Raw genomic sequence first — 17,039 nt, 5'->3', positions numbered from 1 at the left:
CCCCGCGGCGCCGGAAGCGCGTCACGGCGGCCTCGCGCGGCCCTCGCGGCCTCTCTAGGCAGCGGGAGGAGCGTCTCTATGGGGCCTGCAGTCCGGTGGAACTGGCGGGGGCACCGCTCCCTCAGCCAAGCTGTGGGGGCGGCGCGTAGGAGTGGAAGGCGCCATCCGGCCTCGGACTTGTGTTCCAGCGGTCCTCACATGCACTGAGTGACCCCCCCGTTGCAGTAGACTAAGTGACAAGTTCTGAGGCGAGGCCCCCGAAACTGACCTCAACAGCTACAGCTCACACCTTCTGTTCAAACGCTGCTAATTCCCCATTGGCCCCAGAAATCCCGACACAAGGTCTTTTTCCAAGAAAATGCTTTCTAGAATATTCTCGCCCCCAACCCCTCCACCTACCCTCCCTTAAGTTGGCCATCCAAATCCTACTGTTTATTCAAAACTCAGTGCCAACCCCGACTCTTGCTTTCACTCCATGGTCTCTTCTTTAGGGGTAATTCTAGTCCTGGGCCGCTGAACACACACACACACACACCCCTTTCGTGGGTCCATTATTAGTGAGACAGATACCGGTATTTCCCACCCAAGGGTGACTGTGAGGGACCCAGTGCATCCCTGTGCCACTTTACCCAGCTGTATGGGCCTATTTTGATTCTCATTTTATCCCAGTGTTCTGCTGTCTCCAGCAGAGATGGTACTCAATGAATACTTGTTGAATTCCCTAACCATATGCAAAGGTCAAGTTTAGATGATTTGCATTTGTGATAGATTAAATCCAGAAACTGAGCTCCCTGCACACCAGGCAGGAGTCCTCCTGTCTCCTGGGCTCTCTCCACACATTGGCTGTCTCCTTGGTACGGCTAGTAAGTAAGCTTTCTGGAGGCAGACGCCTCCTCTGCGGTGTTCACACCGTACCCTCAGGGAACCTGGAGCACCGGCTGACACAGACCAGGCACGCAGTAGGAACCGGACTTCTCTATAGCTGAGAAACTTCTTTCATTACCTACACGGATTTCAATGAAAGTCTCAGAGATCTCTAAGGACTAAAGATCATGAAACTTCCCAGGAACACCAACGAGATAGAGAAAATGTGGGGGTTGGGTGGTAGAGGGACAGAAGGAGACTTTTTTTTTTTTTTAATTTTATTTGGAAACATAGATTTACTGAGAGAGGGAGAGACAGGAAGAGAGATCGTCCATCCATTGGTTCTCTGTCTAAATGGCTACAACAGCAGCAGCTGGGCCAGGCAGAAGCCAGAAGCCAGCAGCTTCATCCAGGTCTCCCAGATGGGTGGCAGGAGCTCAAGTGCTTGGGCCATCCTTTGCTGCCTTCCCAGGCACATCAGCAGGGAGTTGGGTGGGAAGTGGAGCAGCCGGGACTCAAACCACCGCCCACATGAGATGCAGGCATCACAGACAGCAGCTTAACCCGCTGAGCCACAACACCGGGTCCAAGGGAGACACTTAAATTCAGCGTCCTCAGGGTCACAGTAGATATGATAGGTGACAACAGTTTGCTTCAACAAGTTACGTGAAGTAACCGCACGGATGCATATTGCTTATATACGGAGTTAAAACTGCCTGAAAGTTGTCTTTGTTCCCCAGATCGTCCAAAGCATACACTCCAGAAATGCACACTGCTCCCGCTGGAGATGAAACTCCTAGTCAGTCACACTTGCCCAGCACCACCCCCTGCAAGAGACCACATGAAGACCAGGCCAAAACCAAGTCTGTTGCTTTTCTCCGCAACATGCAGGGGTTAGTAGCATTTGCAGCTGCTTACCCATATCTGTTTCTTCATTTCTTTTTTTTTCTAATTTATTTATTTTAAAGACAGTTAGAGATAGAGGTAGAAAGAGAAAGAGCTTCCACCCACTGGTTCACTTCCCAGATGGCTGTAATGGCCAGAGCTGCACTTATCCAAAGCCAGGAGCCAGGAGCTTCCTCTGGGTCTCCCACGTGGAGACTCGGGCCATCCTTCACTGCTTTCCCAGGCCATAGCAGAGGGCAGCATTGAAGTGGAGCAGCCAGGACTCGAACCTGGTCCACCTCCCTCTTTGTAGCAGTGGCTTTGTTGGATCTGAGGCTCTCAGGGCTAGCCACAACCAGATCAAAGTCTATCATCGACCTAAGCAAAAAGCTTTCGGGGTCCTTTCTATTTAAGTGGAAAGGGTTTCAGGAAAACCAGCGTGGAGTATCGCCAGCTGTGACTGGTCCATTTCTTCCTCTCACATCAATGTCATTGCTAAAGGGCATGCTGCCCCTTCCCCTCCTCCTTTTTGTTGAGACCCTTGGTTGCAGGAACCAGGCTCAACTCCCCCAGACTCCTTGCAAAGCAGCTGGAAAAACAGATAAGCTGCACAGGGCAGCTTGTGAAACAGCCAAGAGGAAAGCTGTCAGCGGCCTCTAAGAGCCCCCTACTCCCTGCTTCCCACCAGCTGCAGGCAAAACCCCCTCAGCCTGCCCCCAGCGGCAGATTCCCTCCTCAATCAGATAAAACCTGGCCCTACACACGCCCTGCACAGTATCCTCGCAAGAACGGACTGTCGCCCCTCTTTGCTGCAATAAAGCCCCCTGTCTCTGTTGAGCTCGGCTCCATCTCCTTTTTCCTTCTCTCTTTTTTGGGAGTACAAGAGGCCAGAACCCCGAGCTGTTCCAAACCTAACAATTTCAACTGCCTGTATGAGTCCCTGGCTCACTGGGGTTTTTTTGTTTTGTACAGGAAGCTTTTTGATGGTGACCTATAGGACTTGGACAAAGCTACCTGTTTTCCCTATTCGGTCTGCTCAGTTTGTTCTTTTTAATATTTTATTTTTTCTCTATTTTGTTAACTTTCTTCTCTCTCCATTTTTTACTTATTTGTCACTTTTTGTATTTATTTTGTTTTCATTTTCTAATGTGTTTCTCCCATTTCCCCCACATTTTTAATCCTTTAGATAAGACTATTAGACTTACTGATTAAACTTGTTTAGGTAATGTTAGTTGGTGTTTCCTTGATTGATTTTCCTCATTTTTTGTGCCTTCTCATATTTAATGAGATAGAATTAGCGATTAGTGTCATTCATATGTAGTGTTACCTGTAACACTGGCACTGACAGTGTTGTTTCTTTTCCATTTCCCAGTTGTCAGAGTTGTCATGGGTGCTACCAGCATCAGAGAGGCTCGGAGGTGGGTGCCCCCGTGCGGCCTCCCACACTGACGAGGAGGTCCTCGATGGATACCAGGTCCTCAGAACCACTCTCCAGAGTAACTTGGCCAAGGGAAGCTGACCTAGCATCTGCAAAGCGAGACCCAGGCGGCCATGACAAACGCCAGAGCCAACCAGGCCTCCTCCAGCTTCCTGCAAGTGTGGGTGGAAGCAGACATTAGCAAGAGATGCATTTCCCAAACATTTCAGGCTGTTATATATACGCACACAGCAGACAGAGCATACATTTTCACGGCCTATGCGAGCAGGGGGGACCTTGACCAGGACGTGGCAGAGTGTGGCCACTTGTGTGAGGAAGAGGCATGTCAGATGTTTAACCAGACATTATCAGCAGTGTTCTACTGCCATAAGAAGGGCACTGAAACTTAAAATTACAAAACCTCCTTTGGGATGCCCGGCTGAATATTAACTGAATTTAGCTGCAGACTGACTTAAGCGATAACATCTGGACACATTTTGTGGGGTGCCAGAGCACCCTGCCCTCGAAGATTACCAGATGAGGAACTCAGTGGTTATAAGGCCGATGTCTGGAGCCTGGGTGTGGTCCTGTATGCCATGGTGACAGGTCCCTGCCTTTTGTTGGGAAGAACTGGATGCAGCTGGAGGACAACATCCTGTCTGAATATTACCAGGTCCCATCTTATATGAGCCTAGAGCTGGAGCACTTGTTATGAGAGGTGAATGACCTATGACCCCAGGGAGAGCCCACAGAGGCAGACGTAATGGGCCACCAGCGGCTCAGCACTGGACAGAAAGAATAGGAAACAAGTCAAGGGACTCCAGAGAAGCCTCGGGATTCTTCCCAGGAACAGGAATACATACGCAAACCGCTGCAGGCCTGGGCTTTCAGCCACTTCTGCCCCAGGCCGTGCTGGGAGAAATCCCACATGAAGGTCGACCCCAGAGTGGAAACAAGCGAACTAACTGATGTGGTTCCTCCAGGTTCTGGTCAGGATCCTGAAGCTCAAAACTGCCTGGCAGGCACGGGCTCTCAGCTGGGCCGTAAAGAAGACTCCCCGACTCGCAGAGGACAGAAGGGCCACACAGGGCTTGGGGGTACAGGGAGGCTGTGGGGGTAGCCCCTACCTCAGGCCGCCCCCTCCCTTCAAAGCTATCACATTCTCCAACACCTCCCTGATGGATGGGACCACAGGAGCAGTGCCTGTGAACGTGTGCCTCCCATCCCCCTCCCACTGCTGCCCAGAGGCCTAGCTGTCAGGGCTCGATGTCATGATGGCTATCTTGATTTTAAAAAAAAAAAGGCCCCAGACACACACAGTGTTTATAAAATCCTTCAGGTGCTTCCCACAATGCTGTGTGAACTAAACATAAACTGCCTCCTCTTGTCAATTAATTTTAACCATGACTAGTTAATTCTCTTTGTCATCCAGTTTTCTTTTCTCTAAAAAAATCTGCATTCTAAGAAATATTCTTAAATACAGGTTTTCTGACAGCTTTGGAAATAATGGACTAGACAAGAAGTTCTGAAACTCTAAAAATTGAAAAAAAAATCTGCTTATGGAAATTAATAAAAAATTAGTTGCATAAACCAGATAAATAAAAAGCATGCATTTTTATGTCTTTTGTTTAAAACACTGTTGGTTCTGTATTTAAAAATGTTTCCTCTTCTAGATTCCAAAGGATCTTTTTTTTTTTTTTTCTGTGACTTCTATTGTACTCAGTGCTTTGGGACAGCTTTGTAAACAGATAAAAATGCTTCCCTTTCCTTCTGCTTAATTCCTCTAAATTCAAAAGTTTTCTGAGGCATTTTAGATTCTCAGGGCAATGTGACTGTGTTCACATGAGTTCAGTGAAAATCTGTTCTCAGAGAACACACTGGCCCCGCTATGATACACTAACTGCTGTCACCATACTTACACACCTAGTCCATCCACAGACCGGCACTGTGGCCCAGACTGGGCTGCCGTCCGTGGAGCTGGCATCTCATGTGGGCTCTGGGCTGAGTCCTGGGCGCTCCACTTCTGATCCAGCTCCTGCTAATCTGCCTGGAAAAGCAGAAGCTGGCCCAAGTGCCACACCGACACGAAAGGTCAAGTTCAGTTCAACAATGGAGCCCACTTCTTCTGAGACCTCTTTGTCACTTACAAGTGTCTAGATGGGATACTGACATTGACTCCTGGTCATCACATACTTCTTCTCCCTCCAAAGTGAGACTGGATCAGCAACCAGGTCTAATCTGACCTGCCAATGAGGGCCAAGGAAAAGCCAGCTACAAGATGACTGATCAGCGATACACTCATGCGCTCAAAAGAGGATTTCGAGCACAAGGAGAGAATACAAATCAAGGTGAATTGACTTCTGTCAACAACAAAAGCCGCGGTTGTAGAGCAAGGATTCTTACGCACGGCTGAATGATAACTGTGCTTACACAGTTTCTTAAAGCACTCGAAATGCCTTTATAATGGCCCAAAAACAAACTTAAAGGGGTCATTAAAAACTGGCTAACAAAAAGGCTCTACCAATCATCCTTGCACGTCGCGAGACAGCCAGAATGCCACCCACCTTGCTTCTCCTGGTTCTGTTTACAGCCCTTACATCCTGCTTCATGTGCACCCAGGTCCCCGAGTCCCTGTCCCAATACTGCACGTCCTTTCCACTGTGATTGCCTTGGTGACACTCTTACTCCGGCTTAGCCGCCTCCCTCATGCCTCTGATATGTGTCACTTCTAGAAATCCTGGCCTGAAGACCCTGTATATTTAACCCTCTTGTCAGATTTGTCTCTGCTCATTTAGGGGCTGCCAAGCTGCAGACGGTGCTGCGACTGGAGCCCCAGCTGGAACCCTCATTCTACCGGGCACCTGCAGACCCAGCCTCAGAGGGATGGGCGGCTGCCGACCCAGCTCTACGCCCCTGATCACAGAGCTGAGCAGCCGTGGCCCCAGATCAGCTCGCAGCACTCAGGGCTCCCTCCCTGATGGGGGAATGTGAGTAGTTACAAGCGCTGACAGGCAGTCAGGGATTCCTGTCTGGGAGGAGGTAATGTGAGAAGGCAGTAAGAAAAACAACAGGCAGAGATGGGAACAGAACGGGTCCACAGGAGGAACGGGGCTCTGACACCAGACCAGACCAGACCAGACCAGACCAGGAAGCAGCATGTCTCCAGTGCTCAGCAAGCCATAACCTTCCTTAACTGCTCAGGTCGGTAACAATTTCTGTGACATTTCTCAAGTGATGAGTTAGGTAACATTTCTTCTTGGTTAGCAAGCATGAACACTGCCTGGGAGACATAGGAGAAACAAAGCAGACCCCTGGAGTAGCAAAGCCTGCTTTTCCTTCCGCTCACCCACCCTGTCAGCGTCATCACTTCTCATCACTGTAAGACAAAGCCATCTCTCGAAATTCCTGTAACACTGGCAGCACCCTGACCTTCCAAAGCCTCCTGGGCAGAGCACGGGGTGAGCTGAAAGAGGGCTGCAGGCGGCCTGGAGAGGAGGGGACCCTCTGGCCCCACCTGGACGAGCTGCAGGAATGAGGCCCTTCCCCTCCCCTTGCACTCCTCGTTCTCCTCTTCCCTGTTTCTGGGGAGGTGGGAGGGCTCTTAGTGATGGCCCCGTCTTCCAAATCTGATGGTGAAACTGCTCCCCTGAGCTGGTCTCGGCTCTCGCTGCTCCGCCTCCTCCTGACACTGGACTGAGCCTGTGCGGGCTGCAGCCCGAGCTGGGGCTCAGTACTGAGTTGGAGTGCGTCTGAAAAGTTGCATGGAAAAGCGCCTTCAGAGAATTAGCAAGGTCACAGGAATGATTCACGGCTTTCCCACAGGGACAAGGCCCTGCGTCATATGCGGGGCAGAGATGCAGACTCTGTGGGTGACCTCCCGACACGCTCGCCACCTGGTGCCATTTTCAGGAAGTCCCACAGGAACAGAAGCTCCTGCTGGGTGTGTGCTTATGTGGCCCCGAGGTCCACGACACGATGACAAGGTGCTGGGAACCACACGGCGCTGGGCACCCACGAGGCTCAGGGGTCGCTTGTCTGTGCTGTTTCTTGACTGTGTCATGTGGATCTTGGGCCTTTTCAGGCTGTTGTGTTTTCCTTCTGGGAGCTGTGGCATGGAGCAGTCCCTCCGGGAGGCCTGGCCCAGGTCTCGGCCCTTCAGCCCGTCCACACGTCCAAGGGGTGCTCGGCAGTGGGTCAGAGGTCCTAAGGGTCAGAAGGAGGATTAATGGGAAAGAGCATCCCACAGGGCTGGCGGGCAGGGGGCCGTGGCTCAGGCAGGTTCCGGGTCCCAGTTACCGTTATTTCCATGTGAGCATGAATATGTGGAGGGGAAGTCCCTCAGGTCTCCCTCCGGGATCATCAGAAGCCCAGAGAGCACCCAGGAAGGCCCCCGGCCCTCGGGCATGGCCTGGCCTGCCCTGTGCACAGCCTCTAATGTGCCGTGACCGCCAGTGATCGCAGCCAGGGATGGCCCTGGAGCCTCCCCGCTCAGGTCAGCTTGTCCTTCAGCCTGAGAGCAGGGCCAGGGGAAGCCAGCAGGCTGGGCACGGGGTGGCAGCTTGTCGCTCCCCTCTGTCCCCAGTGTGGGTTTTCTCTCTGCCCAGCAGCCCAATGTTGGTCCCCAGTGTTGCTGTGCTTCTCACCATGCCTGGCACCCCTCCCTTCAGTGCAGGAAGCAGTCCCCTCCGACTTCCACGACCTCTCTCTCCTGTCCCCTGCAGACCCTTGCAAACCCCTCCCCACCCCACCCCACCCCCACCCCCACCGTTCCCTCTGCACACTGAGCCGTCCAGTTTGCTGCAGATACCGGGCCACCCCCGGGGCCTTTGCATGTGGTTTCCTCTCCAGGGAGCCCACAGGGCAGGCATGGGCCTGAGCTCACTTGGGCTCCCTGAGAGCAATCAGTCACAGACCGCATGTGAAAGCCTCCATGTCCAGCTGGGAAGATGAGACAGGGCTGTGTGTACAGGATGGAGGCGTCCAGGCAGCAGGAGGCCCATGTGATAGGAGGCCCAGCCCCCTGGTTTCTAGAACAACCTCCCGTTGCTCCCTGTGGCTCTGGGTCTCACCTACATCTTCCCCCAGTGTAGCTGGGTAGCACCAGTTCATGAGCTTCCTCCACGTCCTCTAGCGTCTTTCAAACACCTCTCCCCACCTTGTCACCAGCTCCCCCCAGGACCCCTCACCCTTCATCCCCTGTGCCCTGCCCCTCACAGATGTGTCTGCCCGGGTGTGCTGAGCTTGTCAAGATCAGCAGATCCCAAGCTGAGCTGGGCCCCTGCCTCGTGACTAAGTCCTCCAGAGTCCTCCATGGTGAGCAAGTGATGGAGGCCAGATCGGGGCAGCCCAGGCACAGCCTCTCCCCACCCACCTCTGATGAGAGCCTCCCCAGAATTCCAGCCCGGGCGTCCCCTTCTTCCTCTCCGCCCCCACCCGGCCCTTGGGAGCACACTCACCTCCCTCTCTGCCACACCTCCAGCAGGACCACATGGTCAGCGTCTCAGCAGAGGCAGACGTGGGCCCACTGAGCTGTCAGGACTCAGGCTGTGGGGTCAGCAGTGGGCCACAGACGTGGTGAGGCCGGCCTGGGGCTGTCACTCCTGTCACCTGGGAGAGGGTGGAGAGTCAGCCCGCTGCTCTGCCCCGAGGGAGTACCAGGGGCTGAGATGCAGCCCTCAACCCCATCATTTCTAGATGGTACAGGGGCAGCAGAGAAGGGCCAGGGTGGGCGAGCCCGGGGACCCGGAGGCTGCGAGACTGAAAAGACACAGCTGGGCAGTGTCCCCCCAGGCCGGGTGAGTCCCCACGTGTCCTCCACTGCTGCCCCCACCCTTGCTCTGTCCCCTCCTTGTGTCCCCTGCACACAGTCAGCATCCCAAGTCCACAGGGACAGCAGCAGCATCAAACAGTGACCGAGGGCCAGCACCTGCCCAACGCCCACGTCAGCTCTCAGCTCACCTAGCCCAGCACGTCCGTGAGGCGCCCACAATCACACCATTTCTGGAGGAAGCCAAGGCTCCAAAGAGACAGGAACTTCCCAAGGTCCCCCCGAGGCCTCAGAGCCAGGGCTGCTGGCCTCAAAAATTCTCCCCAAAGAGCACGACTCTCAGGCATTCCGTTCAGCTGAGGGGAGCCCTCAGCAGGCTGCAGGGTCAGGATGTGACAAGGTGAGAATGGAAGCCCCAAACTCGCTTCTTCCTCCTACCCCACCCAGCTGTTCATGGGATCCATGTGACCAGGGTGAGCCAAGGTCACTTGGGTCTTGGGAAGGGACTTCAGGAAGCAGGGGAGGAGGAGTCTCACTTTGGTGAACTTGACCTCCACGTGGCTGGGCTGGATCATTTCACGACTCAGTCACTTATCCATCCGCGTGTTTTGTGAGCCCCTTTTTACGTCTCACCCAGTGTGTTCACACAGCTCACGGGCTGTGACCCAAGTGTGATCCCAGTACTCGAGAGGGTCCCAGCTGAAGCCGGAACGCTGGCGATCCAGCAGGGCTCCGTGGAGGAGGGGACCTCTCGCTGGGTCTCCCAGGGAGACGCACGCCTAGCCAGGCCCTGGCAGGAACCAAGCATGTGCTGAATGCACGGAGAGCTCCCAAGTGAACGCGTGTCCGCACACAACGACCCCTGAAGGTTTGCTGCGGGAGCCCCATCTTCCCAGGGGCTCTACCCGCTTCCTTCCCAGGGCTGTGGACCCGAGGCAGGGTCTGCTGCTCAGAGGCTTCCGTAGTGTAGCAGCCTCAGTTTCCCCTTCTCTAAGGACAATGAAGGCGCTGCCTCACTCAGTGCCGAGGACCAGGTGACTGAGTGCAGCAGTCCCTGGGCTGACAGGCACTCTCTGGCCCAGGCAGAGCTGTGATGGCCACGCCTCTCAGAGCCCCCGGGTGAAGGACCACATTGAGAGCCCTGCCTGAGGACCGGGGGAGGGAGGCGCGGGGTCTCCGTCTGGCGAGATGGTTTACTTCCTGTGGTCCGTTTGTGCCCTGGGCCTCTAGAATAAGGGAGCAGTATCTGGGATGCCACGCAAGATGAAAACATTGCAGGCAACGAGATGTGGATGAACAGATGTGAACGGACGGTGGCGGGGTGCGGGCTGCTGCCGCGGGGACAGGGGCACCCACCGGCGGGGAGGGGCACTGCCTGCTCTGCTCAGGGCATCGCGTTCACAATGCCTGCGAGGCGGTGGTGGTTCTTCTGGCACTTTTGGTTTTAAAATCATTATTTGTTTCACTGAAGTGTAGCACAGAGATTCAGAAAGCCGTGCAGCTCAGACGTCTGTGAGATGCACCTGTGTAGTCCGCAGCAGGCTCCTCCCCGCCCCACCCAGTCTCAACCACTGCTCTGACTTTAATCTGATCGGCTCCACGTGGCTGCTCTTTCATTTCGCTTATGTCCAATGGAGACCCCAGGTCTCTGTCAGGCAGATGTTTCTGACCCTTCTGCTCAGCCGCACTGCCTGGCAGCAGAGGGACTCGGGCTGTGGCAGCCCGGTGAGGACGGGCCCTGTGAGGCAGTGCCACGCTGCAGTGCAGCTGGTCCTGCCACGAGTCACCAGGTCTCCGGATTCACAAGACTCGGCCAACCTGGAAACCTGTGGCTCATTTGCATCCCCACCGTGGACAACATTCCCACACTGTGGAGGAGCATTTGCAGTTTGGCCTGACCAGTGGCCCTCAGACATGGCTCAGCCCCGGTCTTCCCAGCTCCTGAGGGCCAGAGGCAGAGGGGACTTGCTTGAGGCCACTGCTATAGACTTGATCAATGGCACTAAAACTTCCCCAGCCTCATCACTGCTCCCTTTACGGCCATGTCAGAAACGGCCTAGTCTCACTCGTTCACTTCCTGAGGAGTGAGGCGGGATTTGCTGAGGGCCCTGTCGAGATGCTTCCAGAGAGCGGCCAGCTGGTATGACCAGCGTTAGCTCCTTCCTTCTCTCCCAGCACTGGCCTGGGCGTATGGAGGGTAAAGACCTACTGGAGTTGCTGCTGCCCGTGGTGGCCTGAAGGGGCACCTAGAAGTGACGCTGGCCTCATGACATGATGCTTATAAGTTGACCCCTGCACATCTGCGTCACCCACAGCCCAGGGGCGAATGCGTTCCCATCCGCACTCTCCCCTGGGGGCGGGGGCAGCAGACGGGCGGCTCTCTTGGAAAAGACAAGGGTGCTAGCTCCCCTCTGGGGACGCCAGCACTGGTCTCCTTCCTCACTCTTCCTCCTGTTTGTCCCCCACCGGCCAGGACACGGGCGGGGAGACAAGCCCAGCACCAGGTGCCCGTAGCTTCTGCTTTCTTTGAGCGACAGCTGACAGTGCGTGCCCTGTACAGTCCCCTGGCCTCTGCCTGCTGCCCTGCTCCCCCCAGCCTGCTGCGCCCTGGCCCAGCTCCTGCACACGCTCACACAGCAGCCTCGGTCAGCGACGTGGGCCTCAGGGAGGGCTTCATGGAGGAGCTGGGCAGTTTCAATGCCCCCTGCAGTCATCTCTGTGGGCAGATCTCTTCCCCAGGTGGCTCCCTGCGTGTCCTGTTCCTGCGGTGTCCTCACCGGGCTCATCACCAGCACAGTTCCCGGTGCTGCCATGGAAAGACCAGTACAGGATGCAGCCCTTCCTACGCAAGGGTGGATAACCTCCATCTGAACACCAGAGTGACTACCAGGGCCGGGAGGGCTGGGGCTGACAGAGGAGGGAGGAAGCTGGCCACCAAGTCAGAGATGCGACAGCAGAGTGGGAAGACGGTCGTTCACAACAACCCAGCACACATTTTATGAGCAGGAGGAAGACAGGAGCTCCGAGCACAAAGTAATGTCAAAGAAGGGGAACTGCCGGTTACCCCATTTGACCAGTGCCTAGTATATGCATTAGAATCCAGAAATATGCACAATTATTAATAAATAAAAACGTAATAAAAATAATGTAAATCAGGGACTTAGCAACCTTTGGCAAAAACAGTTTACAAAAGTGGCAGCCATTGTTGTTACACAATGGAGGACACACAAAAAAACTGCAGGATTCTTTTTTCCACCCAGTGAGGGCTTCCATATAGAAGGAACATGCAGTTAGAAATAATATTTTACCCGAAAACAAACTTTGTGAGTGGAAAACTCAGAATTACTGCGGTAAGGGATCAAGGTCTGAAAGTCTTAAAAATCACCACGCAGCACGGATCTTCGCCCAGGCTGCATACGAGCGCACTTCAGAGTGTCCATGGAAACACCAAATTAAAACACAAGCACTTCTTGAAATCCAGGCGTAGTTTTCGCATAGTATGAATTTTCCCCACAAACCCTGGAAGACCCTTTGTTTTGTGCTTTGGGAATTGCCTTTGTAGAAATTAACACAGATGTGTCTTAAGACAGTGTTTTCTGGGGCACAGAGGAGCAAAGAGAGAGTATGACTTCTCCTTTCCCAAATTCTCCCTTCTCTCACGATGGTGGCCGAGTCCTAGTTCTATATGAAAATGCCCACATACCTAAAAATGACATTCAGTTAACATCCTTCTACGAGTGTTCTGAGTATTTCCAACAAGCTTTCCATTAAGAGTGGGCTTTCCACTAAGAGGGGGCAGGGCCCAGCCTGCCTCACCTCCAGGAGGCTCTGTTTGAGCCATGCAGACACTGAGGGGCAGACTGGCACAGCCAGGACAGGACAGGTCAGGAGCCAAGAAGGCAGCCCTTCAGAGCCAAAGGGGTTGTCCCTGCTCAGAGAATGAGCGTGTGCCACAGAGGTTCAGGGCACAGGGTGGAGGGCAGGCATATGCCACAGGGACAGCTGTACCCCACATTGGAGTGAGTGCCTGGTATGAGTTCTGGCCCCTCAGCTTCTGATCCAGCTTTCTGCTAACGTGCACCTGGGAGGCAGCAGGTGCTGCCTCAAGTACTTGGATCCCTGCCACCCATGTGGGAGACCTGGATGAGTTCTGGGCTCCTGGCTTTGACTCGGCTAAGGCGTGGCTGTAGCAGGCATTTGGTGAGTGAACCAGCAGATGGATGATCTGTTTTTCAAATAAATGAAATAAATAAAAATTAAATGAAAAAAAAAAAAAAGACCACGGCTATAAGCTTTGACTTTGGTTTGCTCCAGCCGGCAGCCAGGGCCAGCCCCAGCCTTATGTTCTCTGCAGAGCATGACTGCTGTGTCTGGTGGGGAGCCCGGCACGTGGCGCTCAGGAACGGCCGGAGCCTGCGCTGTGGAGGACGGCAGACAGACTCGTACACTGGAAAGCCCACGCCCACACAGTGATCGGGGGCAGGAAAAGGCAGCCATAAGAGGGGCTGGTGCTGTGGCACGGCAGGTTGGGCTACTGAGATGCCACCATCCCGTACCTGAGTGCTGGCTGGGTCCTGGCTGCTCTGCTTTCATTGCAGCGCCCTGCGGATGGGACTGGGAAAGCAGCAGGAGAGCCCCAAGTGCTTGGTACTTGCCACCCACATGGAAGACCAGAATAGAGCTCCTGGCTCCTGGCTTCAGCCTGGCCTAGTCCTGGCCATTGCAACCATTTGGGGCGTAAATCAGCAGATGGAAGATCCCCTGCCCCGCCCCCCAAATCGCCACCATAACTCTTTTAAGTAAATAAATAAATCTCAAAAAAAAAACACACAACTTTATCACAGGAACAAGCAGGCCCTGCAAAAGCTCAATTAGAAGGGGCCTGGCTGGCTGATTACAGAATGCCAACTTTTTAATTTACTTCAGAAATATAACCGCTACAAAGACTAGAAGATTTGGATCCAACTTTCTTCCTCTTACAGGACTAGCTGCACAGAAACTCACATCACATCAGCAGACTGAAGACGCTGCTTCAGAGCGGAGTGAGCGCATATGCTAGTGACACCAACTTCAAAAGCCTGGCGCACGGGGCCACAGTGGTGCACGGCAGGTTAATCCTGTTAATCCTGTGGCTCCGGCATCTCATGAGGATGCCGGTTCGAGTCCTGGCTGCTCCTCTTCCGATCCAGCTCTCTGCCATGGCCTGGGAAAGCAGTGGAAGATGGCCCAAGCACTTGGGCCCCTGTACCTTCACAGGAGACCATGAAGAGGCGCTTGGCTCCGGGCTTATGGATCGGCACAGCTCTAGCCGTCGCAGTCATCTGGGGAGTGAACCAGTGCAGGGAAGACCTCTCTCTCTCTCTGTTACTCCCTCTCACTGTCTGTAACTCTACCTCTCAAAAAAAAAAAAATTCTTACATGAGTGGCTGCTGTCCTTTTTCCACTTGGCCCGCTGGCTCACATAATGGCCCGTTACCAAGTAACCACAGAGGCTGCACTGGCTTACCAGATGGGAAAGGCTCACCAGGCCCTAACCCACCAGGCCCTAACTAACATCAGGAGGTGTTTATGGAACACTCGTGTGCCAGGTCCTGTCTAAAGCACCAGGAAGAGAAAAATATTAATTCCAGCCCTTGGAAAACTTACAGTCTAGCAGAGAGGGAAGGAGAAGTGGGAAAGAGACATAGAGGATGATTATAAAACAATGGCAGAAATGCAATGATACAGACACGCACAGGGTATTATGGGAAACTCCCAGATGCTCACCTAGAATGGGGGGCAGGGGTGGGGAGGATGCCCTGGAAAGAAGACAGAAGATCTTTGGGGAAGGATGCAATTCTTTTTTTTTTTTTTTTAAGATTTATTTATTTGAAAGGAAGAGTTACGCAGAGGCAGAGAGAGAGAGAAAGAAAGAGAGAGAGGTCCTCCATTTGCTGGTTCACTTCCCAAGATGGCCACAATGGCCAGAGCTGGGCCAATCTGAAGCCAGGAGCCAAGAGCTTCTTTCGTCTCCCACGTGGGTGCAGGGGCCCAAGGACTTGGGCCATCCTCCACTGCTTTCCCAGGTCATAGCAGAGAGCTGGATCAGAAGTAGAACAGCCAGGACACGAACTGGTGCCCATATGGAATGCTGGCACTGCAGGCGGTGGCTTTACCAGCTACTTCACAATGCCGGCCCCGGGTTCCAATTCTTTTACAAGTCACTAGGAACTGATATGGTATAACCAGGCAGGCAGATGCCTTCAGGAGAGCGGGAATTCTTGCAATCTTTTGTCTTCAACCTTCAGTTCGACACATCTATCTTCTGGGGATGCACCAGTGTCTCATCACGGACCAGGATGCCTGCCAAGACCCCACACATGTGCTTATCTGATTAAGGTACTGCCCCCACCTCATAAAAGAGGCTGAGAATGGAGAAGTCTCTTCACCACGGACAATGCTTGGAGGAGCTGCTCTTTCTCTTTCCTGGGCAACCCTCTGGCCACTCATGATGCGAGGCGGCCCACACTCACACATGAATCTATGCCTCTGCTTTGGATTCTTACCTCTGTGAGGGCAAGGACTTGGGTGAGGTTTTTCAAAGTTTGCACCGGGTGGTGTTGTGGCCTAGTGCGCAGAGACAATGCCTGCAGATCTAGCATCCTGTATGGGCGCTTGATGGAGTCCCGGCTGCTCTGCTGCTGATGGCCTGGGAGAGGCAGTGGAAGACGGCTCAAGTGCTGGGGCCTCTGCACCCAAGTGGGAGACCCTGATGAAGCTCCTGGCTTCAGCCTGGCCCAGCCCTGGCCAGTTGTGGCCATCCGGGGAGTGAACTAGCAGACGGAAATCTGTCTTGCCCTCTCTGTATAACTCTTTCAAATAAAGAATTAAGTCTTTAAAATAAAGTAAGTCTTTAAAAAAAAGGAAAACACGAAGGTTTGCATTGTAAAGAGCAGGCAACTTTTCGTTGCTTTTTAGTTGAATACTTTTTAGGGTAGGAAAAAGGAGCAAAAGCAGGAAAGCCAATTAGATGAGTGGACGTGACCTCAGGGCGTCCTTGTTCTGAAACCTCTCGTTCCAAAACCCCCCTTCGCCCTTCAGAGCACCCCGGGCGCTCTGCTGGAGCCCCCACTTCTTGCGCCTGGCAGCTCTGGCAAGAGTCCGGGCCAGGGCACCGTCCACCTGTTCCTCCACTCGGCCCACTCCGACCCTCTCCTCCTATAGCGCTCGTCCAGCCGGGACCCCCAGGTTGCAGCGGGGCCCGCAGGCGGGCTCCAGGTGAGCCCGCACAGGGGGCGGGCCGCAGCTGTGCCGGCTCCTCCACGCAGTCCGAGGCGGGTCCAACCGCTCCCTGCCACCGCCCAGCCCGGCCCTGGCCCCTCTGCCCCCTTACCGGCCGCCCTGCGGGGTTCCGGGGGAGGCTTTTCAGAAAAGTGCGGGACGAGGCCGGAGGGCGCTGGAACAACCGCTGACCGTTAGTCGGTGACGCCCGGCTCGAGGGCCCGTTTTGTGAGGGCCAGGGACGCCGGACGACCGTGCACGCGCCGGAGCCTGGCGGGCGCGCGCATGCGCCGCGCCGTCCCCGTGGTCCTCGATCGCGTGCGCCGGGCGGGCGTGCGGCCGCCCGGCTCACCGAGCTGCCGCCTCAGGGCGGCTCTGAATTTTAGTGTCAGGCGCGGGTCTCCCTCCCCAGGCACCCGCTCTCCTGCATGCTTGCCCCCAGCATGTAAGCTTTCGCCGGTGTCAGCCTGTTCTTGGGGTCTCCGTCACCCCTTGGAGGAGTGACTAGCGTCACAGCCCTCCGCTCGTCAGCCTGTCTGCCCGGACGAGCGTGTCGGTCACGGCGGTTACGGGTGCCCGGGGCTCGGTGCCCCGTGCTCGGTGCCCAGTGCTCGGTGCCCAGTGCTCGGTGCCCGGTGCGTTCGCGCCCGGGGGCCCCCGTGAGCCGCTCGCGAAGCCGGCGCCCCGCAGTGCAGTCGTGGGCGCGGGGACGCAGCTGTCCCCGTCTGAGCAGACCAGCGCAGGTGCCGTTGCCCTATTTTGAGAACGCTTCTAAGTTCTGGTTGAAGTATCCAGGGTGGGGATTTCTACCTTGGAGAATGTGGACTTTGTGGGTGACTTCAGCAA

The 17,039-nt window shown here is 54.7% G+C and overlaps 1 long non-coding RNA gene across 1 annotated transcript; it reads right to left on the bottom strand.

The window, feature by feature from the left end:
* Positions 1-2,846: 2,846 nt before the first annotated feature.
* Positions 2,847-16,496, bottom strand: LOC138843207 (uncharacterized). The gene is made up of 3 exons (XR_011379570.1): positions 16,306-16,496; positions 8,623-8,773; positions 2,847-7,369 (listed from the first exon to the last, which is right to left on the bottom strand). It is a non-coding gene; the product is annotated as an uncharacterized lncRNA (long non-coding RNA).
* Between the last annotated feature and the right edge of the window lie 543 nt (positions 16,497-17,039).

Source organism: Oryctolagus cuniculus, chromosome 10, assembly GCF_964237555.1.
Source record: "Oryctolagus cuniculus chromosome 10, mOryCun1.1, whole genome shotgun sequence".
Classification (NCBI taxonomy): Eukaryota; Metazoa; Chordata; class Mammalia; order Lagomorpha; family Leporidae; genus Oryctolagus; species Oryctolagus cuniculus.
Note: the sequence above shows the minus strand (reverse complement) of the source record. Positions and strands in the feature narration are given on the sequence as shown.